Genomic DNA, 17970 nt, shown 5'->3' with positions numbered 1-17970 from the left:
TGACTACTCCCTGTAATTCGCTGCCAAACGTTGGACCAATTGAAGTTTCCAGGCCGTCTTCAAGGGAAGCCCCACATAGAGTGCATTGCAATAGTCCAATCTAGAGGTAATAATAATAATAATAATAATAATAATAATAATAATAATAATCTTTATTTATACCCCGCCACCATCTCCCCCAAGCCTGAACAACAAATTACAATTCAAAAAATCCTCAAAATTACAATAAAATAAACAACATAACATAACATTAAAGTATATATATATAAAATAAAATAATAAATAAATCAAAGCATTTAAACAATACAAATAGAACATAAAAACCAAACATAATGGCAGAGACATAATGCATGTACATAAAATTATTTAAAAGCTCCGGGTGAGATAAAGGGTTAAAACTAATTGTAGAGAGAACTTGTGGAGAGATGGGATAATAAACAAACCCACGTACAAGGGGGGCTGGAGGAGAGAAACTCCTGGGACAAGAACGCTGAGGGAGCAATAGCATAGAGGTGTGTGACTACTCTCCAAAGGCGCAACGGCAGAGCCAGGTTTTGAGATTCTTTTTAAAGATTTCTAAAGTAGGGGCTTTCCTAATCTCTCCGGGCAATGAGTTCCAGAGTTGAGGGGCCACAGAGGAGAAGGATGTCTCCCTTGTACCCACAAGGTGAGTCTGGGAGACTGGCAAGGGCGAGAGGAGGGCCTCGTCCAAAGATCGAAGAGTTCGGGCTGGTTCATGGAGGGAGATATGGTCACAAAGGTAGGCGGTAACTAAGGCGTGGACCACCATGGTGAAGTCAGACTTTGTGAGGTATGGTCACAGCTGGCGCATGAGTTTCTATTGTGCAAAAGTCATCCTGGCCACCGCCGACACCTGTGCATCAAGCATCAGCACTGAGTCCAGGAGGACCCTCAAGCTGCGGACCTGCGCCTTCAGTGACGGAGTGCAACCCCATCAAGCACAGGTTGCTACCCAATACCCTGGTCAGGCATACGACTGACCTGGAGGACTTCTGTCTTGTCGGGATTGATCTTCAGCCTGTTTGCCTTCATCCAGATCGACACACTGGTCCAGGATCCAAGGGACTTCCTTGGATTCCGGTGGAAAAGAGTAGTGGAATTGAGTGTCATCTGCATAGAGATGGCAGCCAGCTCCAAAAACCTCTCCCAATGGTTTCATATCTATATAAATAAAAATGTAATGTTCATTTGTGATACCATCAGAACTCAAAAATCCCTGGGGCAATTGACACCAAATTTGGACACTATGTCCCTAACAACCCAATTTATGTTCTCCACTCAAAAAAACAAAACAAAAACAAAAAGCAGAAAGGACTTCTAACTTGCATGTTCACAACTTTCCTTCTTTCCATCCTTCCCTCCCTTCCTGTCCTTTCTTCCTTCTTCCTTCCCTTCTTCTCCTCCCTCCCTCCCTTTCCTCCTTCTTTCCCTTTCATTTCCTTCCCCTATATTTCCTTCCCTCCCTCCTTTCTTCATCCCCCTCCTTTCTTCCTTCCTTCCTTCCTTCCTTCCTTCCTTCCTTCCTTCTCCTTCTTTCCTCCCTTCCTTCCTGTCCCTCCTTCTTTCTTCTCCTTCCTTTCCTTCTTTCCCTCCTTCCCTTCCTTCCTGTTCCTTCTTCCTTTCCTTCTTTTCCTCCCTCCCTCCCTTTCCTCCTTTCTTTCCTTCCTTCCTTCTTTTCTTCCTCCTTCCTTCCTCCTTCTTCTTTCCTCCCTTCCTTCCTGTCCTTCCTTCTTCCTTCTCCTTCCTTTCCTTCTTTCCCTCCTTCCCTTTCTTCCTGTTCCTCCTTCCTTTCCTTCTTTTCCTCCCTCCCTCCCCTCCTTCTTTCCCTTTCTTCATTTCCTTCCCTCCCTCCTTTCTTCGTCCCCTCCTTTCTTTCCCTCCTTCCCTCCTTCCCTCCTTCCCTCCTTCCTTCCTTCCTTCCTTGTTCCTTCCTTCTCCTTCTTTCCTCCCTCCCTTCCTGTCCCTCCTTTCTTCTCCTTCCTTTCCTTCTTTCCCTCCTTCCCTTCCTTTCTGTTCCTTCTTCCTTTCCTTCTTTTCCTCCCTCCCTCCCTTTCCTCCTTCTTTCCCTTTCTTCATTTCCTTCCCTCCCTCCTTTCTTCATCCTCCTCCTTTCTTTCTTTCCTTCCTTCCTTTCTTCCTCCCTTCCTTCGTCCTTCTTTCCTCCCTTCTTTCCTGTCCTTCCTTCTTTCTTCTCCTTCCTTTCCTTCTTTCCCTCCTTCCCTTCCTTCCTGTTCTTCCTTTCCTTCTTTTCCTCCCTCCCTCCCCTTTCTTCATTTCCTTCCCTCCCTCCTTTCTTCATCCCCTCCTTTCTTTCCCTCCTTCCTTCCTTCCTTCCTTCCTTCCTTCCTTCCTCGTTCCTTCCTTCTCCTTCTTTCCTCCCTTCCTGTCCCTCCTTCTTTCTTCTCCTTTCCTTCTTTTCCTCCCTCCCTCCCTTTCCTCCTTCTTTCCCTTTCTTCATTTCCTTCCCCTACATTTCCTTCCCTCCCTCCTTTCTTCATCCTCCTCCTTTCTTTCTTTCTTTCTTTCCTTCCTTCCTTCCTTCTTTCCTCCCTTCTTTCTTCTCCTTCTTTTCCTCCCTCCCTCCCTTCCTTCTTTCCCTTTCTTCTTCATTTCCTTCCCTCCCTCCTTTCTTCATCCCCTCCTTTCTTTCCCTCCTTCCTTCCTTCTCCTTCTTTCCTCCCCCCCCTTCCTGTCCCTCCTTCTTTCTTTTCCTTCCTTACCTTCTTTCCCCCCCTTCCCTTTCTTTTTCCTTCTTTCCTGTTTCTCCTTCCTTCTTCCTTTCCTTCTTTCTATGTAAGATATAAATACAATATTAAATGGAAGTCAAGAAGGAAGGAGAGAAGCAGGGAGGGAAAGAAGGAAAGAAAGATAGAGAAGCAAGGAAGGAGAGAAGGAAATCAAAAAGTGAAAGGAAAAAGAGAGGGAAGGAAGGAGAGAAGGAAGGAAAGATAAGGAAGGAAGGAAGGAAGGAAGGAAGGAAGGAAGGAAGGATGTAACCAAAGAGCAAAGAAAGGGAGGAAAGAAACAGGTAGAGATGGGGAAAGAAAAGGAGGAAAGGAAGGAAAGAGGGAAGGAAGGAGAGAAAGAGGGAGGGAGGGTTGGCCACAGCAACGCGTGGTGGGTACAGCTAGTAGATAAATATAAATAAATTGTTCTTCATTTTAATTATTGCATGGTTTTTAAATGTTTTTGCACTACAAATAAGATATGTGCAGTGTGCATAGGAATTCATTCATTTTTTCCCCCAAATTATAATCCGGCCCTCCAACAGTTTGAGGGACTGCGGCCTGGCCCTCTGTTTAACAAGTCTGAGGGCCCTTGCTGTAAAGGGATGCAGGTCTTACAAAAGCTGTGTCGGTGAAAAGTGAGCTCAAGGTGCATCCATCCTTCAGTAGAGAAGATGCACGCTCCCTTCCCGAGGAGAGAGAGGCCCGTCTTCCAGGCTCGAAGGTGCTGCGGGTGGAAGGAGGATGGCAGGCGGCGACGGGGAGGTTTCGCTGCCACCTGAGGCCACGTCCGCCCGCCCCGCCCCGCCCCGACCTCAGGAACCGCATTCACGGAAAAGCGAAATCGAGACTTCTGCCACGCCCTTTGGCTCTTTCCCCCACTGGGCGCTTTTCCCCGGGCGAGGCGTTCGTGCGGAGCTGGAAGAGGAGCCGGCGATCCCCTGAAGGTCCTTCAGGACGATGGCGAAGACCCCTGGCGACCCCCAGCCGGGCCCTTCGCGCCGCAGGAGGAGAATACTGTCCTCCCCGAGCGAAATCGTCGAACTCCCGTTCGTGGGACGTGGCGCCCTGCTGCTGAACGCCTTGGCCGACTTGGGGAACAGCAAGCTCCGGCGATTCGAGCGGGAGCTCCGGCGCTCCGTGGGCGCCCACCGATTCCCCGCCGTGTTAAAGTGGAAGCCGCGTGCCCCGTACCTGGCCGAAATCCTGCTCCGCTCCCGCCCCGGAGAGGCCTCTACAGATCTGGCGATCCGGCTGCTAGAGAAAATCGGCTGCAAGAAACAAGCGGAGAAGCTCCGGAAAGGCACAGAGATGGGTGAGCAGGGAGGGGAGGGGAGAGGAGTCACATCGGGGCTTCCTTACTCTCACTTTGGGAGTTGCAGTCTTCCCAGGTCTTTCGTGTTCTCTGCCAAAGAGCGCTGGTGCCTTGCCAAACCACACATCCCAGGATTGCCAAGCTGGGGCACATGGCACTTAAAGTGGCTTCAAACTATTTATTTATCGAGTCAGGAGCAGACTAAACAATTGTATTGCATTTTTTAACAAACAAACAAAAAAAAACACAAAGTTTGCAAGCTTGGTAGTTGATTAAATGTCCTTTGACCAGTATCTGGCCACTTGGAGTGCCTCTGGTGTTGCCGCAAGAAGGTCCTCCATGGTGCATGTGGCAGGGCTCAGGGTGCATTGCAGCAGGTGGTCAGTGGTTTGCTCCTCTCCCCACTCGCATGCCGAGGATTCCACTTTGTAGCCCCATTTCTGAAGGTTGGCGCTGCATCTTGTGGTGCCAGAGCGCAGTCTGTTCAGCGCCTTCCAAGTCGCCCAGTCCTCTGTGTGCCCAGGGGGGAGTCTCTCATTTGGTATCGGCCATTGGTTGAGGTGCTGGGTTTGAGCCTGCCACTTTTGGACTCTCGCTTGCTGAGGTGTTCCAGTGAGTGTCTCTGTAGATCTTAGAAAACTGTTTCTTGATTTAAGTCGTTGATGTGCTGGCTGATACCCAAACAAGGGATGGGCTGGAAATGTCACTGCCTTGGTCCTTTCACTATTGGCTGCTACTTCCCAGCAGATGTCAGGTGGTGCAATACCAGCTAAACAGTGTAATTTCTCCAGTGGTGTAGGGCGCAGACACCCTGTGATAATGTGGCATGTCTCAATAAGAGCCACATCTACTCTTTTAGCATGGTGAGATATATTCCACACTGGGCATGCATACTCAGCAGCAGAGTAGAATAGCGCAAGGGCAGATGTCTTCACTGTGTCTGATTGTGATCCCCAGGTTGTACCAGTCAGCTTTCGTATGATATTGTTTCTAGCACCCACTTTTTGCTTGCCATAGATGTGGGCCAAACGTCAGGAGAGAATGCTTCTGGAACATGGCCACACAGCCCAGAAAACTCACAGCAGTCCAATAAATAAGTTTAGCCTGCCATGACATGTTTTTGAGAAACCCATTTTGACTTTTCATGAGTATGACTTTCCTTCCTTAGTGCTTATAAATTGTCTATTTAATGATCTGCTCCAGAATCTTTCCTGGTTCTGATTTCAGATTCATTGGATCCTCTCCCCCTGCCTCTTTTGCCCCCCCTTTCCAGGGCCGGTTTTTCCATTACACGAAGTAAGCGACCGCGGAACACTTTGTTTTTCCCAGGGGCGCTCATGCGCCTCCTTAAATGCTCCTCCAATTGGGCCTCGTCCCACGCGCGGTGGCGGGGACAACGGCAGGAGGAGGCAGAAAAGCTGCGCATGGAGGAAGAGGGAACGGAAAGGCGCGCGCCTCTGCTCTTCCCCTCTCGCCCCGCATGTGCCTTTCCTGGTGGCAGAGGCAGGAAAGGCGTGCGAGGGAGAAGAGAAAGGTGCATGCTTTTCCCTCCCCTCATGCCCCGTGCATCTTGTAGAGCGGCGAGAGGAGTGTGGGGCAGCAGCGAGGCTTGGCCATCTCCTTCTCCTCTGGGCGCTTCTTCCTTCTCCTCTCCGTTTAGACACCTCCAAATGGAGAGGAGGAGGAGGAAGACCCTGGAGGAGAAGGGGGGGGGGAGACCTCGCTGCTGCTGCTGCTCTGTGCCACTCTCTTCTCGCCCCTCTTCTCGCGTGGGGCAGCAGCAGCAGCAGCAGCGAGGCTTGACCATCTCCTTCTCCTCTGGGCTCTTCTTCCTCCTTTCCATTTGGGGATCTCCAAACGGAGAGGAGGAAGACCCTGGAGGAGAAGAGGGGAAGACCTGCTGCTGTTGCCCCACTCCATGCTCTTCTCTCTACCCTTTGAAGCCTCTGCTTCGCCTGGAAGGCTCAAAATGTTCCAGCAGCATTCTCTCCTGACGTTTCACCCACATCAGTGGCAAGCATCCTCAGAGATTGGGAGGTCTGTTGGAAACTGACTCGCCCCCATTTCCTTCTCAGCTTTGGAATTATTACTATTATTATTATTATTATATTTTATTATATTTATTATTCTATTTACAATTATTATTTATTACGTTATTATTTTTAACATGAATTATTTATATTTATTAGATTGTTATGTGTTATAAATGGCAGACATCTTCAGAGGTTGGGAACTCTGTTGGAAACTAGACAAGTGGGGTTTATATATATCCCTGTGGAATGATGTCCAGAGTGGGAAGAAGGACTCTTGCCTGCTTGAGGCAAGTGTGAGTGTTGCCATTGGCCACCTTGATTGGCACTGAATGACCTTGCAGCTGGATGCCAAGTTTTTAAACTTTGTGTTTTCTATATACATTACAAATTTACCCTTGGTTTGCTTCTGATGCAGCAAATAACCTTGCAGCTTCAAAGCCTGGCTGCTTCCTGCCCGGGGGAATCCATTGTTAAGACATATTAGCTGGCCTTGATTAACTCTTGTCTGCAAGGCCATTGAATGCTAATCAAGCTGATGGGATTTGGAGTACCTTCAACTGATTCAGCTCAGACTTCCACAGACCATTAAAACTCCCATTAATGACAGATCTGAACCAAACTTGGCACACAGAACCTCCATGACCAGCAGAAAACTCTGGAGGGGTTTGGGAGGAATTCACAGTAATAGGATCCTAGTGTTGCAAGAGACCTCCAAGGGCCATCCAGTCCAACCTCCTTCTGCCATAAGGGAAAAACACAATCCAAGCACTCCTAACAGATGGACATAGAGACTCTGCTTAATAATAATACTATTATTAATAATAGTAATAGAATCATAAAGTAGGGAGGCCTCCAAGGTCCATCCAATCCAACTTCCTTCTGGCATAAGCGAAAAGCACAATTGAAACACTCCTGCTAGATGGCCATTTAGACTCATAATAATAATAATAATAATAATAATAATAATAGCACCCTGGAGTAGTGTGGTGGTATGCAAAATAAAGTAATGAGAAGCAGCCAGAGATTTTTTTTTTTGTTTGACAGACATAGATTGGATTAGTATGTGTTTTGCTGCCAAATTTGGTGCCAATTCGTCCAGCGGGTTTTGAGTTATGTTAATCCCACAAACGAAAATTATATATATATTTATATAGATAAGGTTATTCTATCTTTAGTCGTCTCAGTGGACTTACTTGTTGTGGTCCAAAATATGTTATTTTCTTTGGAATTGCCATGCATTCTAGAAGAAGTCCTTGCAGAAAGGAAGCCGTTCGTTCCATAAACACAGAATATTTATTTAAGTGTGTGTGTGATGGAATGCATTGCAATTTGCAATTCCAAATAAAATAATATATATATATGTGTGTGTGTGTTCATGTATGTATGTGTATGTATATGTATGCATGTATTAAGGGCTGTTCTGTCTTCAATTGTCTCAGCGGAATTGTCATAATGCAAAGATCTTGTATTTTCTGTGAAACCTTTGTGTCATACTTGTAGATCAAAAATAACAACAAAAAATTGTTGCCAAGTTTAATAAAATATTTGCATTTAAAAAACATTAATTTGTGTTAATTCTATGTAATGTAACTATATGAACATAATGTAAGTAACCTTCTGGTTTTAAGGTAACTCTTTATTCACCTCTACCTTTTGTGGGTTTTGGGGGGGGGGGCAAAATAATGTTTGCTTACCATTGAAAATTACCTACGGCCGGCCCTGCCCCTTTCAGTCATGTTGAAATACAGTATATCAGTTTTAAAGGTACAGCCACATTTATTTCTCTGCTCCCTTTATCTTTCTACTATGGGCTAATAGCTCTGTCTTCTTGAACACAGTATGAGGGAAAGACATTTCAAAATATTATGTTCTTATGTGGGAAAATCTGTCTATTATTTATGCACTCTATTTACCCTCCACACCCTCTTATTTATGCAGTAGGGTCTGTGATTTGATTGTCTCTTCATATTTGCAGGAGATACTTGGAAGAAGGAGTATGACAAAGAGGAAGAGGAGGGGGGGGAGGAGGACGAGGACGAGGACGAGGATGAGGAGGATGAGGAGGAGGAGAACCCTGAAGACTTTGAGGAACGTTTCCATTGCACTCAGTGTCCAAGCGAGGTAAGCAGCTGAAATCATCTGATTCGTTTTACCCATCTACAGATAGATGTGTTTTTAATGTAGTCTTATTGATTTAAGTTTCTAGTTCACTATGTAAAGTATCATCACCATGATCACCACCACAACCACCACCACCACCTATGGATTTATTTACATTGGGTTCATTCAGACTGGTGATTAATGCTGATTTTAGCACATGTTCTTCCTTAAAACTTGAAGTTTCTGGTTGCTTCCTCGTATTTAAAAAAGCCCTCCAGTTGGTAGGTTTGTTTGTTTGTTTTGTTTATCGTGTCAGGGCAACCAGTCAATTATATTACATTTCTAATAGAAAAAAGCAAACAAACAAACAAAATACAAAATTTGTGAGTTTGGTAGTTGACTAAATGTCCTTTGACCAGTATCTGGCCACTTGGAGTGCTTCTGGTGTTGCTGCAAGAAGGTCCTCCATTGTGCATGTGACAGGGCTCAGGGTGCATTGTAGCAGGTGGTCAGTGGTTTGCTCCTCTCCCCACTCGCATGTCGAGGATTCCACTTTGTAGCCCCATTTCTGAAGGTTGGCGCTGCATCTCGTGGTGCCAGAGCGCAGTCTGTTCAGCGCCTTCCAAGTCGCCCAGTCCTCTGTGTGCCCAGGGGGGGAGCCTCTCATTTGGTATCAGCCATTGGACTCTCGCTTGCTCTGCCACTTTTGGACTCTCGCTTGCTGAGGTGTTCCAACGAGTGTCTCTGTAGATCTTAGAAAACTATTTCTAGATTTAAGTCATTGACGTGCTGGCTGATACCCAAACAAGGGATGAGCTGGAGATGTCTCTGCCTTGGTCCTTTCACTAGTGGCTGCTATTTCCCAGCGGATGTCAGGTGGTGCAATACAGGCTAAGCAGTGCAATTTCTCCAGTGGTGTAGGGCGCAGACACCCCGTGATAATACGGCATGTCTCATTAAGAGCCACATCCACTGTTTTAGTGTGGTGAGATGTGTTCCACACTGGGCATGCATACTCAGCAGCCGAGTAACATAGCGCAAGGGCACTGTGCCTGGTTGTGATCCCCAGGTTGTGCCAGTCAGCTTTCGTATGATATTGTTTCTAGCGCCCACTTTTTGTTTGATGTGCAGGCAGTGCTTGTTGTAGGTAAGAGCACGGTCCAGAGTGACTCCCAGGTATTTGGGTGTGCTGCAATGCTCCAGTGGGATTCCTTCCCAGGTGATCTTCAGAGCTCGGGATGCTTTTCTGTTCTAGAGATGAAAGGCACATATCTGTGTTTTAGATGGATTAGGAATCAGCTGGTTTTCCCTGTAATAGGCAGTAAGAGCACCTAGAGCTTCGGAAAGCTTCTGTTCTACCATCTCAAAGCTCCCTGCTTGAGCAGTAATGGCACGATCATCAGCATAGATGAAACTAGGTAGGTAACACATTCTCATTTGTGTGAGGGCATCTTGTTGCCTCTCCAGCCATGGGATGAATTGTCATGTTAGATGTAGGTGTTCCCTGTCTCCTTATACCCCTGGGTCTGAGTCAAGCCCAGGCCCAAGTTCTCTCATGAATGGAGTGCTTCTCCTGTAGATTCCCAAGGTCAAATTCCTGGGAGAGTCCCACAGCAGTCTTCCTCTGAAAAACTGTCTCCTGAGGATGATTTGTCAGGTGCAGAATGTAATGAGTTTTAAGATGGGAAACAAGACTTTTGTTTTCCATCTTAAGATTTCCTTCTTAAGATTGGCAAGGTCAGTCCACCTGCTAGAAAAGAGAGATAAGAAATCCTTATCTGGCTGTAATGGCAAACTGAATGCTTTCCTTTCAGTACATGGGACAGGAAAAGCTTTTATGATACGAGTAAAGGATTTTAACTCAGTCTCATTAACGTTGGAGTTTCCTGACAGTCTTGTTTCCAAGTGGATTTCTAGTTTCATGTTTCAAAGTTTTGCCAGGTTCCTGTTTTGGACATTGGATCTTCATGCTGTCTAGTTCCATTGCTAACTGGAAAGTGTGGAGTTCAGACTGGGAGATCTCTGGTGTGGGAAGAAATTGCTCTAACTTCAGATGGAACAGTTGTATCAAAAATTACTATTTTGTTACAGGATCGTGCAATAAAAATCAGACCAGAAATGATTAGGGACTCAAAATGGGACAAGATATACAGGTGAGCACAATGAACCTTTGACTCATGGTTTCAAACTTTTTACCATTCTGACATGTTTCTGCATTTAAACAGGAATATTTTCTACAAAGAACATGCACAGTTTACTTGAACCCCTTAGTGACCACATAAAGATGACAAAAGGGAACATGTACATTGCCTACATGTATACCAGTATATTTGAACAGATCAGTGGATTACTTTATTCCAGGAAGCTTTGGAGGTCTGAAGGTCATGTTAAAGGCAAAGGTAAAGGTTTCCCCTGACATTAAGTCTAGTCGTGCCTGACTCGAGAGGGTGGTGCTCATCTCAATTTCAAAGCTGAAGAGCTGGCGTTGTCCGTAGACACTTCCAAGGTCATGTGGCCAGCATGACTGCATGGAGCACTGTTACCTTCCTGCAGAAGTGGTACCTACTGATCTACTCATATTTCCATGTTTTCAAACTGCTTGGTTGGCAAAAGCTGGGCCTACCAGTGGAAGCTCACCCCGCTCCCTGGATTCGAACCGGCAACCTTTCAGTCAGCAAGTCCAGCAGCTAAGCGATTTAATCCACTGCACCACCAGGTGCCGTGTTAGATCTCCAAAAGGAGAAGTTGAGGAAGCAGGAACCCATTTGTTTCCTTCTGCTTCAGGGTAAGCTTTGTTTAAATTTAACAGCTTTCAGCGCTGCTTTCTTTGAGAGGCGGGGCTTCCTGAGTTTAAAAATTAACTGCTCTGTTTGAAGGGAGGGGCTTCCTGAGTTTAAAAATTAACTGCTCTGTCTGAGAGGCGGGGCTTCCTGGTTATCCTATATAAACCAATGTCTGAACCCAAGGGGCAGCTGGGCTTTCCACAGAAGTTGAGGAAGCAGGAACCCATTTTGTTTCCTTCTGCTTCAGGGTAAGCTTTGTTTAAATTTAACATACACTCAGTAACTTACACTCAGTAACCTATACTTTCACCCCTGCATACAGACAACAACATCAAACACACACCAAGAGGAGGTCATTAGCAACCTCCAGATGGAACAAACACGAAAACTTCCCATCTCATGCACAAGCTGTGGCATGTTCAGCTTTTTCACACTACAATTACTCAATTACATCTGCCCCAAGTGTACACAGATCACTCGCATGGAACACAGGATACGACAACTTGAGGACCGTATTAAGACCCTTAAGGACATTCAGGAACTTGAGCTGTTCTTAGACACCACACACCACACTGGCCTAGACACGCAGCCCATATCACACCAACATTACGGGGAGGCTCAACAGAACAGCACCTCAGATGTGGACAACCCTCAGGCTTGGAGAAATGTCACCCTTAGAAGGACACATAGGACCCGGAAGCCTCCTCAGAATACTTCCGCTCAGCTGCAGTTACACAATAGATTCCAAATTCTCACACAACTAGCACCTGACCAAGAAACACAACATATTGGGGAAGACCAGAATGGCTTAGATACTGATCAGTGGCTCATCCTTGATCAGTGTGCAGGGGATAGCCCTGACTGGGACAACACTTCACAACATTCACACTTGCACAATCGTGCAGGTGTACCATCCCCAACCATAGACCAGGAGCAACAGGAACACATACAGGAGAACCATAGGCTCTTGGACGAATCTCAATGGATTGTCCTTGACGAATGCACCGGGGATGTCGAGGAGGAGGACAACACTTTTCACCTACACAATTCACACCAACAGGATCACTTTTCTGGAGACCTACACACTACATTGCACAAAAGGGGCCCTGTCATTCCTGAAAGTAAACAGGTCTTGGTAGTAGGCGACTCCCTCCTTAGAGGAACGGAAGCTGTCATTTCCAGACCAGATGGGATGGCTCGAGAAATATGCTGCCTACCGGGGGCAAAAATACACCATATCACTCAGAGGCTCACCAGGCTCCTCAAGCCCTATCACCGTCCTCCCCTCATGTTGATTCATGTAGGAACCAATGATACTGCAAGGCATACGTTTCAAAAGATCACAAATGATTTTCGAGCTCTAGGAGCAATGCTAAAAGAATGTAATGTACAGGTGGTATTTTCATCCCTCCTCCCTGTTGTAAGACACGGACCCACAAGAGCCAGAAAAATAGTACAGGTCAATGACTGGCTTAGAAAATGGTGTCAGGAGGAACGATTTGGCTTCCTCGACCATGGCCTGCTATTCCAGGAGGATGGCCTACTGGCAAGGGATGGGGTGCATCTCACACAAGTAGGAAAACACCTTTTTGCTCACAGACTCGCAAACCTCATTAGACGCACTTTAAACTAGGTCCACCGGGGGAGGGGGACAACAGCCTTGCGAACACTACTTTACCCATAACGTCTGGGAATCGCCAGAAGGCTAAACGGAGGGCTGCACAAACAAAACAAGGACCAAGTACCAAAAGCACAATAATCCCAATTAAACAGCTCAAGGGAAGATCTCAGGGGCTCACATGTCTTTACACTAATGCACAGAGCATGGGAAATAAACAAGACGAACTCCAACTTCTAGCACAACACCACAAATATGATATCATAGGCATCACTGAAACCTGGTGGGATGACTCCTATCGCTGGAATGTAGATATCGAGGGGTATAACCTCTTTCACAGAAACCGAACAAAGGGGAGAGGAGGCGGAGTAACCTTATATGTCAAAAACTCTTATGCTGCAGAAGAAATTCAAGACAGCAATCTGGGAAACCAGCTTGAAATCATCTGGATAAGAATCAAGGGAACTGGGACTCAAAAAGATGTCGTTGTAGGCGTCTACTACAGACCCCCAAGCCAGGAGGAAGATCTTGATGAAGTCTTCTGCCAACAGTTGACCAAACAGGCACAGAAAAGAGATGTAGTAGTCATGGGCGATTTCAACTATCCCGATATTTGCTGGAAAACAAACTCGGCCAAGAGTACAAGGTCCAACAAATTCCTCGCTTGCCTTGCAGACAATTTCATGGTCCAGAAGGTAGAAGAGGCAACAAGGGAATTGGCTACTCTTGATCTCATCCTAACAAATGCAGAGGACCTGATCGATGCGGTCGAAGTGGTAGGATCCTTAGGGGCAAGTGACCATGTGCTCCTGCAATTTGAGGTACAAAGGAAGGCCGAAACTAAGACAAGTCAAACCCGCATTTTGGACTTTAGGAGAGCTGATTTCCAAAAAATGAAGGAAACGCTGAGCAGCATTCCGTGGACACAGATACTAAAAGACAAGGGAGCTACGGATGGATGGGAATTTCTCAAGAGTGAAATACTCAAGGCGCAATTGCAAACCGTGCCAACAAAGAGAAAAAATAGGACAAGTGCAAAGAAGCCAGAATGGATGTCCAAAGAACTTCTAACTGTGCTAAGACACAAAAGAGACATGCACAAGAAGTGGAAAAAGGGAGAAATCACCAAAGAAGAATTCAAACAAATAGCCAACACCTGTAGGGAAAAGGTCCGCAAAGCTAAAGCAAAAAACGAGCTCAGACTTGCCAGGGACATTAAAAACAATAAAAAGGGCTTCTATTCTTATGTCAGTAGAAAAAGGAAAAACAAGGAGGCGATAGGACCTCTTCGAGGAGAAGATGGGGCAATGCTGACAGGGGATAGGGAAAAGGCAGAACTACTTAATGCCTTCTTTGCCTCGGTCTTCTCACAAAAAGAGAGTCTTCAACCTCAGCAAGATGGAGTGGATGAGGGATTGGAGGACATCCAACCCCAAATTGGGAAAGAAGTCGTCCAGGAATACCTGGCCACTCTTAACGAGTTCAAGTCCCCAGGGCCAGATCAACTACACCCAAGAGTATTGAAGGAACTAGCGGAAGTCATTTCGGAACCATTGGCAACCATCTTTGAGAGTTCTTGGAGAACGGGAGAAGTTCCAGCAGATTGGAGGAGGGCCAATGTGGTCCCAATCTTCAAGAAGGGAAAAAAGGATGACCCAAACAACTACCGTCCGGTCAGCCTCACGTCGATACCGGGCAAGATTCTGGAAAAGATTGTTAAGGAAGCGGTCTGCAAACACTTAGAAACAAATGCAGTCATCGCTAATAGTCAACATGGATTTATCAAAAACAAGTCATGCCAGACTAATCTGATCTCTTTCTTCGATAGAGCTACAAGCTGGGTAGATGCGGGGAATGCCGTGGATGTAGCGTACCTGGATTTCAGTAAGGCCTTCGACAAGGTCCCCCATGACCTTCTGGCAAGGAAACTAGTCCAATGTGGGCTAGGCAAAACTACGGTGAGGTGGATCTGTAATTGGTTAAGTGGACGAACACAGAGAGTGCTCACTAATGCTTCCTCTTCATCTTGGAAAGAAGTGACGAGCGGAGTGCCGCAGGGTTCCGTCCTGGGCCCGGTCCTGTTCAACATCTTTATTAATGGCTTAGATGAAGGGCTAGAAGGCATGATCCTCAAGTTTGCAGACGACACCAAATTGGGAGGGATAGCCAATAGTCCAGAGGACAGGAGCAGAATTCAAAACGATCTTGATAGATTAGAGAGATGGGCCAAAACTAACAAAATGAAGTTCAACAGTGACAAATGCAAGATACTCCACTTTGGCAGAAAAAATGAAATGCAAAGATGCAGAATGGGGGACGCCTGGCTCGAGAGCAGTACGTGTGAAAAAGACCTTGGAGTCCTCGTGGACAACAAGTTAAACATGAGCCAACAATGTGATGTGGCGGCAAAAAAAGCCAATGGGATTTTGGCCTGCATCAATAGGAGCATAGTGTCTAGATCTAAGGAAGTAATGCTACCCCTCTATTCTGCTTTGGTTAGACCACATCTGGAATATTGTGTCCAATTCTGGGCACCACAATTCAAGAGAGATATTGACAAGCTGGAATGTGTCCAGAGGAGGGCGACTAAAATGATCAAGGGTCTGGAGAACAAGCCCTATGAGGAGCGGCTTAGGGAACTGGGCATGTTTAGCCTGAAGAAGAGAAGGCTGAGAGGAGATATGATAGCCATGTATAAATATGTGAGAGGAAGCCACAGGGAGGAGGGAGCAAGCTTGTTTTCTGCTTCCTTGGAGACTAGGACGCGGAACAATGGCTTCAAACTACAAGAGAGGAGATTCCATCTGAACATTAGGAAGAACTTCCTGACTGTGAGAGCCGTTCAGCAGTGGAACTCTCTGCCCCGGAGTGTGGTGGAGGCTCCTTCTTTGGAAGCTTTTAAGCAGAGGCTGGATGGCCATTTGTCAGGGGTGATTTGAATGCAATATTCCTGCTTCTTGGCAGGGGGTTGGACTGGATGGCCCATGAGGTCTCTTCCAACTCTTTGATTCTATAATTCTATGATTCTATGATTTTGGAGGAACATACACCCAATGTACTTGCTGTAAACAAAACAAACCAAAAAGCATTTCTACCCCTTCTCCAAAAAAGCATCCTCTGGGGAACCTGTGAGCATGTTTTGGGGCCTTCCTTGGCTTCTAAAGAGCATTTAGGGACAAAACATATTTTTCAAAAAATTACTGACTCCTAGGGAGTTCAAATAAGCTTCAAATATATTGGAAATTCACTCCACAACCTTTGGAAATAATTTCAGAAGGAGAAAAAGATGCAATTGTGTTAATACCAGGGGAATTACAAAAATGATTATGGAGACTGAATGCAGGGCACGGACTTCACTTCACCCACATCTACTTATTTATTTATTTATTTATTTACTTTGCTTATATACCGCTGTATCTCAAGCCCGAAGGCGACTCACGGCGGTTCACAAACAGTAAAAACAGTAGAAACAGCAGTGGTTCCATACAACATATAACAATTGACTTAACACATTATCCATAAATTACCAATAAGCAATTACAATTACTTCACACCTATGTTGTTGCAACATACTTCCAAGTGCAGATTCTTCCTTAATCTTTGCTTCAAACCCCAATAAAAGATATGATTGGAATTGCTCTCTGAGCTAAAGTAATTATATACCTGGCTAAGAGGCAAAACTCAACACATCAGTTACTTGTTTGTTTGTGTCTCATGCAGAAACATATAATTCAGGTAGCATCAGACTGCAACTGCATAGATTTAGTTAGGAAGCAAGCAAACTTTTCATATAAATTGCAATGTGATACAAAGGTACCCCAGATCCCTTGCAAAAAAATGTCATTTGAAGCTACATAGATCCCTGCTCAAAGCCCCTTTCCCCTTTGACTTTCCTTTTCATTGGTTTCAGACTGAAGTTCACCAAGGCTGGCTCCTTCCGCTGCTGTGTAACTGATCTGATATTTGATGTGAAAGCAGCTGTCACTCTCAGCTACTACTTTGATTCATGGTCACACCATTTCAAGGAGGAACATAGAGAGAAGTGGGATATTGCCGGCCCTTTGCTCAACATCCAGGTGGACCCAGAAGAGGCTGTGGAAGCTGTTCACTTTCCTCACTTTCTTTGTCTTGAAGGTATAACAGGAATTTGAGTGTACACAGAAATGCTGGACCATTCTAACAACCACCATGTCAGACTACACAGAGAAGCCATTGAAATCCACAAGCATGTGGACAATTTCAACAGAAAGGAGGAAACCATGAAAATGAACAAAATCTGGCTACCAGTATTAAAAAACTCTAAAATTACAACAGCAAAACAACAGAGGGAAAATAATCTGGGACATCTAATCACCTCTCAACAAAAGATTGCTCCAGGCACTGCCAGGCCATCAAATGCTAATCAAGGTGGTCAGCTGAAACATTCACACCTAGCTCCAGCAGACAAGAGTCCTTTATCCCACCCTGGTCATTCCACAACTATATAAACCCTTTTTCCTAGTTCCAACAGACCTCATTACCTCTGAGGATGCTTGCCATACATGCAGGCGAAACGTCAGGAGAGAATGCCTCTAGAACATGGCCATACAGCCCGAAAAAACCTACAACAACACATTCTACGATTACATTCCCAGACAGAACTATGGTAGCATCTATACGAGGCAAGGGAAAACTTTGGCCCTTTGGGTGTTGTGTACTTCAATTCTCACAATTCCTACTGGCAGTGAGAAAATGTGGGCACTGAAATCCAAAACACCTGGAGGGCCAAAATTAGCCCATGCCTGATCTACACCCAACTGCCGTGGTTTCATGCTATGTCATATTGGGAATTGTATTTTACAATATCTTAGCCTTCTCTGCCAGAGTGTTCTGGTGCCTCACCAAATTACAAGTCCCAGGATTCCAGAGCATTGATCTATAGTTGTTAAAGTGGTGTCAAACTGTGTAGATTCTACAATGTAGGTGCACCCTGCATGAACTATTTTTTGTAATATAGTAGAGTCTCTCTTATCCAACATAAATGGGCCAGCAGAACATTGAATAAACAAAAATGTTGGATAATAAGAAGGGATTAAGGAAAAGCCTACTAAATGTCAAATTACGTTATGATTACGTTATGATTTTACAAATTAAGCACCAAAACATCATGTTTTACAACAAATCAACAGAAAAAGCAGTTCAATACGCGGTAACGTTATTTAGTAATTACTGTATTTACAAATTTAGCACCAAAACAGACAAGGGCTTTTTCTTTCTCCCATCCTGGACTGTGTTGGATAATACAGACTGTTGGATAAGTGAAGCTTGGATAAGTGAGACTCTACTGTAATGAGAGAGCCTCCTCCATTTGCTGCTGCTGAATAAGGTTTCCTTT

At 45.4% G+C, this 17970-nt stretch overlaps 2 protein-coding genes and 1 long non-coding RNA gene across 3 annotated transcripts in view; all 3 read left to right on the top strand.

Moving 5' to 3' along the window:
• The window catches only part of LOC132779354 (NACHT, LRR and PYD domains-containing protein 1b allele 2-like), a 214964-nt gene that overhangs the window by 63731 nt on the left and 133263 nt on the right, over positions 1-17970 (top strand). The gene's annotated exons all lie outside the window — the stretch shown is intronic.
• The window catches only part of LOC137097340 (apoptosis-associated speck-like protein containing a CARD), a 73821-nt gene that overhangs the window by 10416 nt on the left and 45435 nt on the right, over positions 1-17970 (top strand). The window lies entirely within an intron of this gene.
• On the top strand, positions 8142-16653 carry LOC137097344 (uncharacterized). Its single transcript, XR_010910121.1, has 3 exons — positions 8142-8216; positions 10287-10348; positions 16507-16653. It is a non-coding gene; the product is annotated as an uncharacterized lncRNA (long non-coding RNA).

The sequence above is a fragment of the Anolis sagrei genome, chromosome 6 (genome assembly GCF_037176765.1).
Source record: "Anolis sagrei isolate rAnoSag1 chromosome 6, rAnoSag1.mat, whole genome shotgun sequence".
Taxonomy (NCBI): Eukaryota; Metazoa; Chordata; class Lepidosauria; order Squamata; family Dactyloidae; genus Anolis; species Anolis sagrei.
This window is presented reverse-complemented; position numbering and strand designations above follow the sequence as displayed.